Source organism: Chanos chanos, chromosome 15, assembly GCF_902362185.1.
Source record: "Chanos chanos chromosome 15, fChaCha1.1, whole genome shotgun sequence".
NCBI lineage: Eukaryota > Metazoa > Chordata > Actinopteri > Gonorynchiformes > Chanidae > Chanos > Chanos chanos.
The window spans coordinates 11,023,000-11,039,865 of record NC_044509.1 but is presented as its reverse complement, the minus strand read 5'-3'; positions in this window follow the sequence as shown (position 1 = coordinate 11,039,865).

Sequence of the window (16,866 nt, the reverse complement as noted above, 5' to 3'; positions counted from 1 at the left end):
TTCATCCATTAAAAAAAGAACATGGTTTTTAACTATAAAGACATTATTTTAGCCTTTAATTATTATCATTCTGAGATGCTATAAATTGTTTCTGATAACTGCCCATTAAACATGATGTGGTATAGAAAACAAAACCCTTGGCGAGAAGCATAACTTTGACCAAAGCGGCTTTCAGCACTTCGGTAAATAAGATCTCCACTTTCATTACTTTTATGCCCAGCTCTCATGATCATTTCTCTCTCGGTAGGAGATGCTGTTTTCCATCAAATTTCAGAGCATTTCAATAAGACTACACTGAACTTCATAATTACATGTTGCGCTCAATTTCATTTTGGAAAAGCGGCCTTGCTTTTCAGACCGGCCTCTCGTGTAATTCATCTGTACTATTTTTCTTTTTTTCGGCTTAAGGAAATACTATCTCTTGTTACATAGATTCATTTTACCATCCTGTGAAAAAAAAGAGATGAGTTTTGTATTTGGAGACATCATCATTAGTTAGATTGAAATGAAAGTTTTAAATGTTTTTAGTTTAATTACGCGAAAGAAGCGTGTCACTCGGTTTTTGACGGCTCCAAATTTTTACCCTGGCGTCCTTTCTGGATGAGAGCGGAATGTTTAATTTGCTCACCACTCCACAATAACAAAGATGAATGTAGCAGAAGTGGTCATTTTGCACATTGCTGCAGACTGAAAAGGAAAAGTTTTAAAAGCTGAATTAATAGCTTTACTTTTCAATGCTTCATTCTTCTCACGCCGAATGTGTCTGCCAAGGTTCTTACTGAATTTAAGAAACTGTTCTAGTAGCAGTCAATGATTGAAGACTCCCTTTCTTTTTTTTTTTCACAGAGAGAGAGAGAGAGGAGGAGAGAGAAAATATTCTTTGAGAAGGAGCTTTACCTTTTAAGGACAGAGATATTTTCTTTCCGTCAGCAGGAATGAGAAATGGTGTTAGCTGACTGAAGTTGGCCAGTGGTGGCCTCTCTCAGGATCTGCACTCGAGCCCCAGCTGAACACGGCGGTGGGCAGGACGGTGCCAGACACGTCGGACAGATTCCGTCACCGCCAGAAGCGTATTTATGAGCAAACGGGACTGTGAGACCAGTTCTGAAAAGAACAGCATCCAAACTTAGTGCCTGTTTGATCAGATCGGTCCCGTTTCGGTCCCGTTCCACGGCTGTGTTGTCGCTTGCGTGGTCTCTGTTGGGCAAATCAAAGCACTGAGAAATGACTTTGGAGTCAGAGAGCATGAAAGAGTCTCTCAGTCGCGCTATTCAAACTCCCGGCCGCTGATGCGTTTTACGGCTGAGTCAGAGTTCTCAGGCTTCTGCTTTGCATCACAACTCATGCTTGCAGGTCATTCCTCAGGGTGTCAGCATGTGCCAAAGATTTAAAGAAAAGGAAAAAAAAAACTAGATTGTGGCTAAACTCTTGAATAGCCTAATTCCTTATGAGGACATCAATATGTTTCTTCCACAATTAGGTTGTCAAATAGAAGTTGTGGTTTTTGGATTTGGGTTTTGACTCTTTTATAGACCTTGGGTTTTGATTATTTACATAATAACACATTCACTCTCCACTTTATTAGAAACACCAGCCTTGACCTACATTCACTGGCCACTTTGTGAAGTATACCTGCTCTACGGACCAATTATATAGGTGTGGAATTTTAGACTGTAGCCCATGCGTTGCCATGCACAGTTTGTCAGCCACCCTCCAACTTGTTCATCATCCACTCCCAACACGCTGGTGATGCTGATATGGTAGCGGCATGGTAACGGGTGTTGTGCTGGTATGAGTGTGTCAGGCACAGCAGTCTTGCTGGAGTTTTTACACACATCAACACCACTGCTGGGGTGGTCCACCTCCCACAGATATCCAGCCAACAGTGGTCCTGTGGTCAGAAACTGACCATTGATGAAGGGCTAGAAGGTGGCTAACCTAACTTTAGATTTGATGGCAACAGATGGGCCATAGTCAAACTGTAGACCAACAAGGGGTACCTACAAGGTAGGTGTTTCTAATGAAGAGGCTGGTGAGTGTAGCCTTGACAGAGATCCCTCAACGTTTTACTTCTTTGTTGCCGGTTGGACTGTTAAGTTCTTGAAAATGATTTTGTGGAGATGTAAAATATCACAGGAGATAAACAGATATCTGGAGCACCAAGAACTTTCATTGCAACTCTCAGTTTTGCCAGAATCAATTTGTACATGTTGCAAAAAGGGATTTGGAGAGAAAGTCAACTCTGCCTAGTTTCTATCACAGTTGGAGATATTTCCATTTTAACAGTTAATCCATTTGAGGGGAGAAAACAGAGGTTTGGCAGATGTTGCCTTTTGGTTCTTTGGGATCTTTGAAAAACATAACTGGAATCCCAATGATAAAGAATGTTTCCTTTAGAAAATAGAATGGCCCATACACGGTTAACAATGACTTGCATACAACTATCAGGGCTGTTACCACTAGCTTTCAAAGGCTCATTTACAGATTAGTCATAATGAGGTGCAAGGAAAGAAGATAGATGAAGTTTCAGTTTGTTATACATCTTTGAATATAAGACTACACTGCATAACCCACTTCTTCTGTGTATTCTGTGTAGTTGAGGGTTTATGTCAAGTGCAGGAAACAGGGTCCATCCATAACCTCGACAATGATTCTGTCCTGCTCTTACAGTCTTCCCCTCCCCCCTTACACTTCTGAGCACTCCCCATGTCATAGTGGTATTTACATTAGCCCCCCCCCCTCCTTCCAGTAAGGGATGAACTGGTCATGTTTTTGATTGCTTTATCATTTCTAACTGCCTTGCATGGTATATTGAGTTAGTTTACATCATATAAAGTCATTTTGTCATTTGGTGTAACAAATGTTGTAATTGCTTGCCATTAAAGCATAATAAACCCTTTATAGGTATCGACTCTAGCTTCCTCCCGATTGCGAGTACGAGAGGGAACGTTCACATGTAAAATTTGGTAATGAGAAAATATGATAGCCGTGACTGAGCCGCGCCTATGCTTCACCTCATGTGGCATTGTTCCTTGAGGAGTTTATAAACAACAAATGCTTAAACTCAGAAGCGGCCAGATGTGATATCAGAACTGACCATGTGGTCCACTGCTGGGATATTCTTCAGAGCATAGTTCTCTAACATGTTTATCTAAGGTATGTTTGAATGGACACGGGTGAGGGTTAGAATGGAAAATATGGGAATTTTTTTGATTCATATGATATGGTGAAGAAATTTATTTCGTCCGTGTTTCCAAGAATGAGAAAGCAAACATAAATGTCATGCGGAGAAATTTACATTCTACACGACTTCTTATTTTCATGTGATAAACTAAAATACTTGCAATACGACTCTAAAATATTAAGATATATGTGTCTGGCATCGAACGAAAGTCAGATGTATGGTTTATGGTTTGTCACATGGTTTCCTGTTTACATTGGTATATATCTTCGTCGTTGTTGGCTAAGTGTCCATCTGTCATTCTGGTCTCATCGTAGCAGTCAGTTCTCCAACAATGTCATAGACATTTATGTCTATACAGATGACCTACTTCTATCTCTCACCAGCCTGTCTCAGGTTTCCCCACACAGAGCTAACAGTTTAGCCCCTGGAGAACGGCTCCTCCATACCTTTGGTATAAACACCATCCTGTCAGGTTTTCACTGTGAGGTGGTTGTGGGTCTTTTAGCCAGAGATGGACCCCATCAGCAGCATGTTCTTCCCCCCTCTCCTGTCTTAATCCCATGCCCCACTTACCATGTGACTTGAGGCTCTTTGTGAAGGATGTGGTTTGTGGTCGAAGTAGATCAGATGACCAGAATTCCACCAAACATGGCATGTCCCTCAGATATTAAGATGTTAAGAAATCTGAGAGAGAGAGAGAGAGAGAGAGAGAGAGAGAGAGAGAGAGAGAGGGAGAGAGAGAGAGAGTGAGAGAGAGGGCATAGCTATGAGCCCCCATAGACTTCGGAAAAGTTAGATGGATGAGGAGAAACATCTCTGATTTGTGAGCATTTTAAGAATGATATGTGACATTTACAAGTTAACTTATTTTACATATGGTGGACTGACATTTTCAAATGCACTTGAAATCTAAATAAAAATGTGTGAATACAAAAAGTTATGAGTATGCTTTTTTTTTAACTGGGTGTTTTACAGGTTTCGGTTCTGATTCTGGTAATTGGACTGTTTGCATTCTGAAGTGTTTTGCAGATGTACAAATCAAAAACCCACTAGAATGCAACAGGAAGTAACCGTGCATAATTCTCCAAATCATTGACCCAAAACGTAATACATGAAAGCAAACCTCATCAGATTCTGCAACCACGATTTCAGAAGCATAATGTCATTCATATGTTTAAACACTCCAACTATTCTTCAACACGACATTAGAAGGGCTTGTTTTCCACGCTCTGTATGCAAAAATGCAAATGAGGGGGTGCCGTTTTTAGCTGCTGCTCACAGTTGATTCTCATGAAGAGAGAAGAGGTAATTGCATAGGACTTGGAGGTCTGCTCCAGGACGGGAGTGAGGTTGAGCAGAGAATAATTATCCTCTCTGTGTTTGAGAGCCAAAACCTCAAATGATCCACAGAGCCAGCTCTGTTTACATTTGTCTAAAAGATTGGATCTTAATTCACATACTGTATAAGGAAATTTGAGTATCTCTCTCAACTTTTACCCCGCAACTCAACCATCCCGAGCTCTCGAACGAAAATAATGGATCTCTTCAGTTTTAACCCATCAGCTCAATGGATGATTGAATGATCAACTCTCCTGCTTATTTTGGAATGCCGATATTTCATCCTCTGATTCATCGTGAGCGGCGCAGATCTTGTTGTTTGCAGTTTAACATTCCAGACGATTCTCTACGCATTTTACTTAATATTCCTGATAATCGAGTTGAATGATCCTAATTCTTTCTGGCACATGTCGAGAACGCAACGCCCAATGTCATCAAACACGATTCAGGTCAATCGAAGTTCAGAGGAGATCTACAACCTTCCCTCGGCTCATCGGACATTATCTACGTACCCTTCTTTAACTGCGTGTTAGATATTCGAGCAGCATTATGTGAGATCAATGCAAATTCCCTCTGGAGTGTTGTTTTGAGATAAACGATCACGATCATGCGAAGTGCAGGTTACTCGCCGATATTACCCCGTAGCACGGCTTGCACGGCTGACCTCCCGTGCACTTTGTTTCAACTGCGTCTGAAGAATCCGTGGTTAGTGCTGCGCACGGCTTTGTTTTATGTCATGTTTAGGCTCCGTGGAAAAGCTCCGTATGAAAATCATCCCGCTCTTGTGTGCTGACCCTGCTACGCCAAACCCTAGCCAAAAACACAGACCCCCAAAACCTGTTTGTGCTCCAGAATCCGAGCCCTGGAACAAACCCAGCAAAGTGTGAGTAGTGCAAACAAGAGTCTAATACTTCAAGTGGAAACTATTTCAGACTACGATCCCATCTGTTTTCACTTTAGAGTCTGATTCCACACCTAAATAAAGATCCCTCCCGAGCACTTTTATTGCCCTCTTTTCTCCCTCCTTCTCTCACACATTTCATTTTTCGGTTATATTTTTTTTTTTGTTCTTACTTTTACTTTTTTATTTCTCTGACTGTATCGCAGAGAGCTTCACTCAGATGTGAAACTGTTACTGCAATTCCTGCTACAGCAAATAAAACTGTCCTGCATCAGGCCAGATGAGATCTGATTGTTCATGCGAATAACTCAGGTTTTCCTGTTGTGTTTTCTTCACCGTTTTTGCTGGCGAAACGTTTTGAGTTGATTTTACTGTCACAGATGCAGCTGTGTGTCTGATCATCATCTAGTATGATGTCTGGGTCTTTGTTGTTGTTGCTGTTGTTGTTGATTTCCTTTTATTGGACTCATAAACTAATTTGTTTGATGTTCCCTGGTACCAACCTGAACTGAAATGCTCTGATTTTGCGAGGGAACACCCCCCCCCCCCATTAACTCCCACCCCCCCCCCACAGAAGGCATATGCACACTCAGCTCCAACTGTTCATCGTTTGTACACAGGAAGTTCAGATGTATTAGTGAAAATGATGTGAAAAAAGATGTAGTTTTGCTTTTGGCCTCAGACAAATCCATCAGTACGTTATGGTCCACAGCATCTTGTTCCTGGGACACTGTTTTTTTTTTTTTTTCTTTTTTCTGTTTTCTGTTCCCAGCCTGTGGTTCAGTATGTTTTGGCGTTCACTTCTCCCATATGTTGTCCTTGACTATTTTTTTTTTTTAAACTCCTGTTCTCACTGTTGTACTACCCCTCCTGGTGAAGCAGCATTTGCTAGCCTTGGCTTAGCGGGTAGACAAAAGGATGTAACATATGGTGGGAGACAGCTGCCAAAGTCACCAAAACATTATTTCTCTTTTTTTTTTTTTTCCATCTGAGAGCCAGCGATACCCTCTACCTCTTTTTTTTCCCCACTTTTGCAAACCCCGCTGTGCCGTGAACATACCAACTGACAGATATTACTGGCCGAATCTGCCAAGAGGTTACTGTGTCAGTCTCGTAAACCAAACATCATTCGCAAAAAATATGTTTTACTGTGAAATGATTTAACATTCAGTGATATTAATCTCTGTGTGAAATCCAGGATAGGAACTGATTGGATAAAAACGCACATGCACCAGGAAATACTGCGTGTAATGATCAATGACAGAGACAAGTTTAGAAAGAGACCGTTTCTGGCAAAGAGCGTCTGCTAACCAAATAAATAAATAAACGTTGACTGATGCGCTGTACGTTTGTACACTAATCGAAGAACGAACGTCTGCTGATAAGAATGCAAACATATTGCGATGGGGCAACGACAGTCCACGTTACTGATGAGGCCTTGTCGAAAAATCGTCCTCCGCTCCCACCGCCATTGACCCCGTGGCGAGTTTTATTTATGAGTCTCTGAGGACTGTCTGCTCACCGATGGAGAGGACCCTTCAGATATAAATAAAGGACAAGCCGAAGACCTCTCATCTTTTTCTTTTTTCTTTTTTTTTTTCCAAGGTGACACTCTCCTCTCTTCCGTCATCTCCCATAGCTTTACCGCGGGCCCTCCTCCGAAAAAAAAAGCGAGTGATTTATTCAGCTATTGATTTATTTATTTCTCTGTTTGGACCCCTTTCAGCAAGACTGATTTCCCTGAGGAGATGAAGCCGTGGAGGTGTCGAGTGGCTGCAGAAAATCCTCTCTCTCTCTCTCTCTCTCTCTCTCACTCACTCTCCACATTATCAGGAGAAGATCACGTTGCTCCTTAGACCATACAAAGCTTTTCTTTTCCTGGGTCATGGGAACGGGAGGCTAGAAGAGGGAGGGAGCGAACAGGGGCCGCAGCAAACGGCAGCAGTGGAGTCAAAGGTCAACAGAGGTGGTGCAGGGAAGGCATAGTCAGCGAGAGGAATTGGACGGAACTCGACAGTTCAACAACAGAGATTTAAGTCACGTACTCTGATCATTTTGCCATCTATTAGTCATCAGTATGAAACGGCTGATTCAGGTGTAGGAGACCTATGCTCATCTGTCTTGCGTTTGATCATTTTCGGGATGCTGGGGTGAATCATAGAGATTCTGCTCATGTTGATTTAAGTTTCTCATGCCAGTTTGCGGTTTGGCATCTTTCTCACTCTTTCTTTTTTTTTTTTTTTTCTTCGATTTAGGCACAACAAAGGGTTAAGAACTTCCCAAAAATCATGAGTACTCAGTCTGGCATGGACACAGAAACAGAGTTTGCCGTACACAGTCAAGCACATTCGTGCCAGGATACATTAAGTCCAAGAAGAAATCATACTTGTTTTCATGAGTGGATCAACCTCTACAAAAAAAAAAAGAAAGAAAAAAAAAACCTAAGCCGAGGCATCTAGAACAGTCACAAGGATGTGAGAAAGATGTATTTCTAAGGCCTTAGAGTGTAATATGTGAATTCAAGAAGACCATTTCTCTCTCTGGCATGTGAGGAAAGGTTGAAATATACTGCCATAATGTTAAAACCTCCCTCAGTGTCACGTCTTTAGTTAATATCTCTCTGAAGTTTCATTGTTTTTTTCCCCCTGTTTTTTCCTTTTTTTTTTTGTTAAACTTTCTGTGCATGATTGTACAATGAAACTTATATGATTCAAAGAATAAGACTTTTTTCAGAGAGTGAGACATTTTATTCTGAGTTTTCACTTATTTTTTTTGAGAGAGAGAGATAGAGAGAGAGAGAGAGAGAGAGGGAGAGAGGGGGAGAGAGAGAGAGAGGGAGGGAGGGAAGGCAAAAAGCGGTGAACGAAGAAGTGGTTCTTAAGACCAATGAGTACCCCCAGGCCTGACCCTGATCCAAACACCTTACACTAATTATTTTAACACCTGGAAGGAGCCTGTAGCTGGCTGGGCCGTGTACTGAACTGACTAAGCGCTCGCAGTGACTGTGAATAGATGTAAAAAGAGACAGGAATAACATCCTTTTTGCCAGCATGTCTGAAGAAAGACTGGAAATAGGAAGCCGTTCTTACCTCTGAAGCGGTGTTATTTCTTCACGCAGCAATTTGTTCACAAGTCTTAGAATGCTACAGAATGATTTGCTTCACTTTGAAGGCATTCAGATATAGCCTGTACTCTTTAACACCAAGGATTGAGTTCCGTTTTAAAATTTTATCTATATTGATTGGGGTTAGCAACCCAACCCCCCGTCCCTTGCCTTCATATTCTTAAAAACACTTTAAAATGCCAGAATAAACAAAGCTATAAAAAGGGGGCATTATAAAGTGGATCAGCCCTCGCTGCAAATCAATATCCGGACACAGCCAGTGCGGAGATATGGGTATTTTCTTCTTCTTCTCCTCTGACCTGATATTGTGAATATCCTCTCTTTGAGGAGGAATTAGGGGCTGGCAGGAGAGGTAGCGGGGGGAGGGGGGAGGGGGGGGGGCACTAAAGGAGGAATAGAACCAGGCTGTACATGCAGGACCTGGAAGGCATGCATAAACTGAACTCGCCAAGTAACCTTTTAAGGGCTTTATCGTCAAGATTATGACGTGTTTGCCCAGGACGCTCACAGAGCTATAGGTTATGTCGAGGACAAAACCCAACAAATTTGAAATCGAGAAAGAGCGTTGCACGCTGGTAACAGAGGACTGGACTACCATAATGTAAAGGTTGGTTTAAGAGAACTGTTAGCTTTAGGTCTGTTTTTATTTCTTACCCTTCACCCCCTAACATTGAGAGAATAAGATTCCTGAGTCCGCCGATGCCAAAGAAAACAGTGTTGCGGGCCATCAATCTCTGTCCGGATGAATGAAATGGAAAAACGTTAGAGCAAGTGTAGGATACACTCATCCCATTGTGGGTCTAAGAGAAATCATAACATGTATGAAACAATCCAAAATGGTCCCATTCCGGATTGTCAGCTTATATTGTACAGCTTAACAAAAAGAAAAAAAGACCAGACAGCACGAAGCAGAATGGTAAGAAAACTAGAGGAGCGTGCTCAATAGCCGTCCTCATGCATTGAAGGAGATCAGCTGGACTTTTATTGGTTAACGTTCTTCTGAATTCCCTGTTGGACCCAGAACCGTTGAGAGATAATAGGCTGCTTTTTGTGACAGACATTTCCATTGCAGCTATTGTCCATACAGCAAGAGCAAATGTATACAACGGTATGGGGCATCGCATATTGTTCATCAGATGTGATTATTTTCATTCAAAAGTTGAGTGCTATCATCAGCAGTAACATGAAAAACAATGAAGTAAGACATTTATCTTTGGGAGTAAACATGTGTGCAGCAAAGGAACCTGGACTGAATCTGGAGAAGCCACACTTCATTAGCATGTAGGTATAGCTTTCACCCCCCCACACACACCCCCCCACCCCTCCCCAGTCCACTCAACCTCTAATCCCCAAGTGTTTTCCCCGAAGGTCAGAGATCAACTGCTTGCATTTATTTATCAGCTCATCGTTTGCAAAGCAGTTCCGGATTAGATGAGATTGACTCAAACAGCCCGGAGAAATATTTGCTTTTTTATGTTTTTTCCCCCTCTTTTTTTCAGAGGGAATGCTTGTCGTTTTAAGAGGGACAGAGGGATGTTTGCGCGCCCCTCTTAATGACTTTGTCGAGGAGGACCATCCATCTTTCTCTCTTCGAGTTTCGGGAACGAACCCCTGGAGGTGACAATACTGGTTAACTACAGAACGGTACTGGAGACAACACAGATGTAAACACATTTTAAGTCACATGCACAAGCTATTGAGTTGTTTATGAATCTTTGTTCTTGGTCTGAAAAACAGTTTAGGAATTTTCTGTAGTATACAGCAAAGCCACTTCTTTATGCTATAAACTGCTACAGACCTCAAACATTACATATTTGTTCCTTTACATTTTAAAACACATAAACACTTGAAACACCATGTCATTTGTTTTGCTGTTCCTTTCAAATGAGACAAAAGCAGCGTAATAGTCTTTCATCAATCATTTTATCATTTCACATCTAAGATAAGGAGTAAACGAGATGTCACAAGTCATCACCATTAATTCAACACTCACTTTTCTCTTCTGAATGCTTGTAGTATTTGAGATTAACTAACTTTAAATTCTGTCAGTGACGAAACAGTTGCAGAGATAGAGTAATTTAAATTCAAACGTCTCACTTGAAAAAGAATTTTGAAAGCATGATACGATTATGAAACTTGCACGACACAAATCCAGTTTCTGTTGGTTTTTGATCAACTTTTTGACAGAAGTTCTTCTTTTCGCCGTTCATGAAGGCTACACCAATCCTCGTGTTAATGCTCTGGTGTAAGCTCGGAATCTGTGACAGCAAGCTGTCGGTTTCACGAGGCTTCGGGGATCGCATGAGAATCCAACGCCGGGGTTGCGCATTCTCAAACAAACCGTCTGAGCTCTTGTCATCCTGTCTTCCTCTTTCCTGTTCACACTTGTGTGTCACGGGAGATTTTATGAATAGGCCCCTCAAGACACACCTGTATTTACAGCTGTAAATCTGCTCTCTCTCTCTCTCTTTCTCTCTCTTTCACTCTCTCTCTCTCTCTCTCTCTCTCTTTCTCTCTCGCACACTCTTTCTAAATTTTGATATTAATTTGATATGGCGTTGTCTACCATAATGAGTCCCGCTGCACCATAATCGTGGAGTTTATTTTAATAAAACTGGTCTAACTTTGGACACCTGGTCACAGGGGGAGGTCAGGGACAGGACAGAGCCGGTAGGATACAAGAGGAGCATTCTGATTTTTTTTTTTTTTTTTAGGTCAGCAGAAGTTTGTGTTTGGAAATCAAAGGTACTATCTGCAGCTGGTCGCTGTATTGCGTGTGACAACTTTGTCTCACACAAAGCGGCGTGATGAAAACAATGCAGTAATTTGGCAAACACACCAGCTCAGCAAGTAGGACAACAGGGACTAAAAAGGGCAAGCCACAGAAATGTTGTCCCGTGAGGTTTTTAAAAGCTGTAAGAGATTAAGTGTTTTTTTGTTTTTTTTTAAACAACAAAAATAATTCACTGTTTTAGATTAATCTTGTTTTTGGTACTTTCTGACATTTTTAAGCAGCGGCAGTTGGCGCGGTAGGCTTAGACGACGTGGGGCTGATCGCAAAACCTCATCCTGCCTCTTTCACAGCTGACACGACACAGGGAACGGAGCACAGACGCCGTCCCAGCATGCTTTGCAATTCACTTTTCTGTCTGGGACGGGTGACAACAACATGCCTGAATCTTTCACCGAGGGAGTCTGGGAGCCCGGTCTGCGGCCTACTCTGACACATGAAGACAAACTGGTGCCGTGGACCTCCAGGGAACTGGCTTGTATCAGTCAGCACCCCCTAATGCTTCATCGCTACGGGTCCTCTGGAGAGTGATTCGAGTGGAGGGGTGGAGGTGGACTGGGGACCAGGGGCTCCTGCAGCTGCTTCTGTTACTAGCCGGGGTGAGGGGGTGTTACGGGGTGGGGGGGGGGTCACGTTGCATTCTGAGGGCTCTCTAAATGGCATCTGGTTCCTTATGACTGATATGAAGGTGGAAATCGGGGGTCAGATGGAGAGCTGGAGGGAAAAAGGGAGGGGGGGGGCGCAGATTTGCAGTAAATCTAATAAACGTGACTACAGGCACCGTGTGTAAAAGAGAAGATTTTCCAGAGCTGATCCCTGAGGCTAGCATGTCCTCCTGATCGTAGAATCCATCATTTTCTTCTTCAGTGCAGCCCCAGCTACACGCCAGTAGTCCTGGCATTAGGGGAAAAATCTGTCACTGGCTACTGAAATAGTTTACTTTCTCTCATCCAACCTGCTCCATCCTAACGACCGTTAGGCCTACTCCAGCTGGGAGGACTGATTCAGGGTGAAATTAGCCTCGCTATCAAAAAAAAAAAAAACCCTCATGGCATTCCACTACTGCTGTTAATTCTCATTCATCGGAGATAGTTTGAATTTTATTACTTTCAAACACTCCCACAGTAAAAAATGTTCTTGTACTGAATTAACTCTTAGGGAGTTCTCATAGACTCATCAAAGTGGGAGTTTACAGACTCTCTCAGGCTTGATTTAACTCTGTTGGAGTAAATTTAACACTGGCAGAGGCATCGTGATTTCTTATGCTGGGACCATAATATAGATTTTCAAGCTATGAACCAACAGAAAGACATTAATAAACGCTGAACCAGTCAGAGCCTCATGGGTAGACAGAGGCGTATGAAGTTTGACCTCTTGTTGGAAACAATTACGATTTAAAACTATATTTCCCACTTTAATCTCCAATAGTAATGAAAGACGTACAAAAAAGAAAAAGAGAAACCTCTCTGGCAGCGTGAGCCGCATAAATCACCCTGGGTTTTCTCGCCAGCCACGTCTCTTTTGGGTGCCAGCTGCGTTGGGCGGCCGAAGCAAAGCTAGAGGTTACAGCCATGACTCATCCCTGAAGGACGTCAACACTAAGGAGGTGCCACCTCAGTTCAAGTGTGGTCGCGCATTGAAACTGTATTTGAAAAGTGTAAACGATACCTCACGACTCTTTTCTCTTTACTCCATGAAACATCTGTCCTCATCTGGCAGTACGATTTCGGTCCTGATGTATTCATCAGTTTCCTATGATGCTTTCGTGCTGTCAGCAAATGCCTGCAGAATTACATTCGCTATTACAAAGTGAAATCTTTGTATTCGCTCGGTTTCTGGTAATAATGACACAATGTTTTGTCAATCGCCCAAAGAGCCCTCAGTCAGAAGTGCTGGAAGGAGAAACACCGTTTAATGTGTCGCAGATCTTCCATGACCCGTTGCTCGAGAGAGAGAGAGAGAGAGAGAGAGAGAGAGAGAGAGAGAGAGAGAAAAGCAGAAACACAACAAAAAGTTCTCTCAGACGGCTATTACTTTTTTTGGACGTTTTTAGATCATTCAGGGGAACTTTTCTCCATTTAGGAAACTTGCATTTGCAGTATAGTCATTTCTTATAATATGCTTGTCTCAGGTGGAAATAGGATCAGGACTCGGATTTAAACAGAGAACTCTGTTATAGACCTGCCAGACTGTTCTTTGGAGCCATTTAGGTCACCTTCCAATGCGTCATAGACAATTACAAACACAAGTGTTTCCTTGGGTTATTATGTAGGTTTGTAGAATAGTCAATGAATATTGTTAAATGAAAATTGTTAATAGTTAGTTTTTATGTGGATCATGTGGAATTGCACTCAAGTCAAATGTATGACTTGTTAGTCTGACTTGTCTTCATGCGCGTGTTTATCTGTGCATGTGTGAGTGTGTATGTGTGCATTTCTTTGGGAGGACTAGAGCATTGGAGTTTTACTACAATACTTTATGTGTGTTATATATGCTGCTATTTGTGTGGGCAGCTCAATATGTGCTGAGTGAGGGTTTTATGACAACGCTTGGTGCGTGCGTGTGTGTGTGTTTCTGTAAAACTTTGCATTACATTGATGTTTCTCTTTACTCGCCAAATGTACACCATAAATGCCAAAAAATATGCATATAACAGGAAAAAATAAAACAGTAAAATCTGGAAATTGGCAACAAATGATACTCTTTTAAAACTCTAATCCAGAAACCAGGCCTGCCATATTAGCATGATAACAACCTTTACCTGCCAAGTGCAGGTAGCTGAACTCAAAAAAACAAAATTAAGAAATGCCTTCACGCATCGTTGGCAAAGCCAACCACCACATGTTGTGTTTACAACCAGGAATTACCTTTTATGCATTGGGATTGCTTTATCTTCGATGCTGTCGGAGAACTTTAATTTGAAGCATCAGCTAATCCCCTACTGAGCTGATTAAGCCTCTGAACGTACACCTCGAGAGTCTAGAGCCTAATATTTCTCATGTTAAGTGTGTTCGGTGGCTTTCTCACGGAGGCTGCGTGAGAAGAAGAGAGGAAGAGGGAGGCAGATGGATTGAATGAGAGAAAACAAGAATTTATTACATGCGCAGTGTGTGTGTGTGTTTGTGTGTGTGCGCGTGTGTGTGTGTGTGTGTGTGTTAATAGAAGAGAGCGGGGATGAAAGAGAAAGGAAAAGATGGAGAAATACATGATTTAGCATGAGAGAGAGAGAGAGAGACACAGAGGTAGAGAGAGAGAGAGAGAAAGAGAGAGAGAGAGAGAGAGAGAGAGAGAGAGAGAGAGAGAGAGAGACACAGAGGTAGAGAGAGAGAGAGAAAGAAAGAGAGAAAGGAGAGAAGTGGCAGACAGGGTGAAAGACTGAGAGCAGAGGGAGCTGTGTGTGAATGTGACCCCCAGATGAGATTTTCTCATTCTCAGATCTCGCCTTGTGGAATCTAAAGAGTTTTTTTTTTTTTTTTTTCATGCACACGTTTTCCATTTGAACAGTAAACCTGCTCACACTGCTGCAAAGTGCAACCAGAGCTCTGAAGGGAGTAAGATATGAAAAGTTTCAAATCCCATGTGCAGGCCATGAAGGATTAAAAACATAATTTACCTCTCTTTGTGAATTCAGTATGTGTACATTTTCCCTCACCTTCCAAACTTTTACTTGATCAGAGTCCTGGAAACAGTAGCTTTGGGTTACTTGTGTGCAGAGAGGCATGAAAAAGAAAGAAAAGGGGCAGGCATCACTTCCAAATAGATATATTTATAAAGATATAGATATACTTAGAAGATATATATGTGAGTATGTATGTATATATATATATATATATATATATATATATATATATACACACACATGTATATATGTGTGTGTGTGTGTGTGTGTGTATACTATGATACTAACAACTTACAGATTGGTTTAAATGGATCTTGTAACTTTTAAAGATATGACTTTATTAAAAATAAGTTCTTGTGTGTACTGATACTATTCTGTATTTCAGTAGATTCAGCAGACAGTGTGTCCCATCCTGGTACTAACATGCTTACTTACCCTCTGCATAGCCTGTTTATCTGGACTTACTGTTAGCCAGTCCCAAATCAAATGCCAGTAAATCAGAGAGCAATGGCTAAGGGTTTGGACGTGAGTGGAGCAGCAGAAAGGAGAGTGCATTGTTCACAGCTCTGAATGAGGAAAAATGAAAAGTGGCCAGGGAAAAAAAAACCCCAAGGAGTCCAGGCCTGGCTTGAGAAAGGACATTTAACGGTATAAGAGGGGCCTGTTAAGTCCACATACATAAAAGACTTGATGAATAATGTAAGGAGTTTCTCTGACTGCCCTGTTGTGATTCTCAAGGTCCAATGCAGTGCACTATTCAAGATAGGGGAAAAAATGTCATTACTGTAGACTCATTATACAATATACAGTCTCATCCATACTGGGGTTTATGGCTGACTAGGGCTGTTGCATATAAAAAATTCCATTAAAAGATTGTTGTTGAACTAAATATAGATAAGGTTAATCTTTCACAATTCTCCTCCTTTCCCACATTTCTCATGCATTCTCCACTTTAGCTTTCCAAGGAAAATCAGAGAATGAAGTCTGTATTAATTTCAATTGTTTAATCTTTCAGTTATGCCCTGAAAATTTATGTTTAGGTTTAGTTTTTTTTTCATGGATACTGTGTGATTTCATATATTCATTAATGAGAAGAAACTATGTAAACCACCAAATTATTCATCTGTGTGAGCAGAAGGGGAGGGGGTCGGTTTTAGGGTTTTTTTCATGCTCCTTTTATGTGTGATGTTTGAAGTCTGGCTGTTTGTTAATCTCTAATGGTGGTAGATCACACACAGTACAATCAACCACTGGCCCAACCACTAACTGTGGGTGAAAACACTGAAGGTTTGTTTGAAATTGCACATTAAAAAGTAGGTGCTTCTATTAGGTCCATATGCTTCCCAGCAAACACTCAAAAGAACATTTGAAATTGTTTGCTTACTGCATCATTTGAACCTCATCTTAAAATTCTTCTTGGTTAAATATTCAAAAGATTTTGAAAAAGAAATAAAAAATAACTTTTTAAATATCTTACAAAGACTGTAATCATCCTTAAGGACAGTAAATAAGTAAGTAAATAAGAACTTCCTATCTTCTTCATAACATAAGGGTTTTAAGGGTTTTTTTAATTACTTTCCATGTTCTACAGAGTCCCCTCCAGTACCTTATCTAAAGCAGAGGAAATGCTTATTGCTAGAGGGTGACTGTATGGTTATTGGTCTCAGAGTTATCATTCATACAGGGCTTTGTGACCTACAAGAACTATGAGATACTGTAAATGAATTCTTTACTTGACCATGTGACTTTTTAGTGTAATATCAATACAGATGTTGATTATATTGAAAATGATCCCCCCATATATATATATATATATATATATATATATATATATATATATATATAGATAGATAGATAGATAGATAGATAGATAGATAGATAGATAGATAGATAGGGGGATATATATATG